A 1,768-nucleotide genomic window follows, 5' to 3' on the forward strand; every position below is an offset into this window, starting at 1 on the left:
TGCGCGTGACGCTCGGGCTCCCAGGCTGCGCGGCCTGGGCGGTGTCCTTCGACTCAGGTCCCCTGCCACGACAGCGAGCCAACCTAAGGGGGCTGTGCAACATTTGCTGGTCTGTGTCCTGTCCTACTGCATCGAGGAACGGAGGACACCGCAGCCCTAGGGCTATCTGCCTGGGGCCAGCGTGGGAGCCCAGCTTCCCTCTCCTCACCCAGGTGCAGGGGCAGCTGGGGAGGAGGTGGAGGCAGGAGGGGCCAAGGACAGGGGCAGGGCTGGGCCCAGGCAGCCCCTCCGTGCTGCATTGGTGCCCTGCCACTTCGGGCTGGGGCTGGGTGCTCCCAGCATAGTCACCTCTCCTCTGGGGCTGTAGAAGCTGAAGGTGGCTTCACTGTGCAGAGGGAGGCCGGTCTCAGAAGAAGCAGCGGGATGTTCAAGGGGCGTTGGTCACAGAGGTCCCTGGGAGCAAGGCGAGGGTCAGGGAGCTTGAAAAGCAGGGGGTCCCGCACTTCCAGGGTGCTCCACCCGTCTGGGCCCCTCGCAGCTACTGGCCTCAAGTGGGGGGTCTGTGACGCCATAATCCCTTGGGCCTGGGGCTGGCGGCTGTGAGTGGCACTGCAGGCCCCCGCCCCCGGCCCCGTGGGCTGGGCTGGGCGCGGTGCGGCTGGGCGCACGCAGTCAGAGGCGGCGCCGGCCAGGCCGCCCGGCGCCTATGGACGCGCGGAGCCCACTATCTCCCCGGGCCAGTGCGTTCAGCATCGCCTCTCTGGTTGCAGCTGAGGCTGCAGAGGGTGCCGCCCACGGGGGCCCCTGGTCCTCCGATCACCGGGTAAAGCTTCACTGGCTGCCAGGATCCCCGGCCGGGATGCACTTCAGCACCGTCACCAGGGACATGGAAGGTGAGCCTCCTTGTCGCGTCTACACTGGCCTGCCTGCCAACCCCTGCTTCGGCTGCTATAGTGCCCTGGGTGCAGAGTAGGTACAGGGAGTTCCCGGTGTGGTGGGCTCCAGGCTGCTGCCTGCCACTCGGGCAGAGAGGAAGGGCGGGTATCCTGCCCAAAGCCTATCCACCCACCAGCCTGGGGGCCCAGCTTTGGAGATGGGCACACAGCTAGACACAGTCCCAGAAGAGGGCGAGTGGAGGCCGGGAAGGAGAGCAGAGGTGGCCATGAGCTTGGAGAGGTGGGAGGAAAGTTGGTAAGAGAACAGAGTGCAAGAGAGTCAGGGAACACGGGGAAAGGAGAAAAAGAAAGCGGTGAGGGCAGCCAGGAGAAAAAATTAGAAAAGGAGAGAAAACACAGAAAATCTGAAAAGAAGGAAGGAAAGAGAAAAGAAAGACGAAAAAGAAATAGAGCAAGAACGAAAGAGAAGTGAGAAAATGAAGGAAAGTTTTAAGACAAAAAATCAAGTCAAAAAAGAAAGGAAAAGACTTCAGTTTTTATTTTTTTAAAAATCGAAAATCATGAATAACAGAAAGACATACAGAAATAAAAGAAAGAGGACAGACTAAAAGAAAAACGAGGAGTGATGAAACTGAGTGGAAAGAGCACGCGGGGAAGAAGTAGAGGCGGAGGTGAAACAGAAATAAAGAGAAACTAAAGAGATACTGGGACAGGAGAGATGACGGGGAGGGATTTAAATGAGGAAGACAAAGGTAAAGAAACGAATTGGAATTAGAAGGCGAGAGAGAGAGAGAGAGAGAGAAAGGAGAAACGTAACGCGGGACGGCGGCAGAGCGAGGGGCCGCGGACGCGCCCGGCGCTCCGGGGAGCCA

Source organism: Galeopterus variegatus, unplaced genomic scaffold (genome assembly GCF_000696425.1).
Source record: "Galeopterus variegatus unplaced genomic scaffold, G_variegatus-3.0.2 Scaffold8370, whole genome shotgun sequence".
NCBI classification, from domain to species: Eukaryota; Metazoa; Chordata; class Mammalia; order Dermoptera; family Cynocephalidae; genus Galeopterus; species Galeopterus variegatus.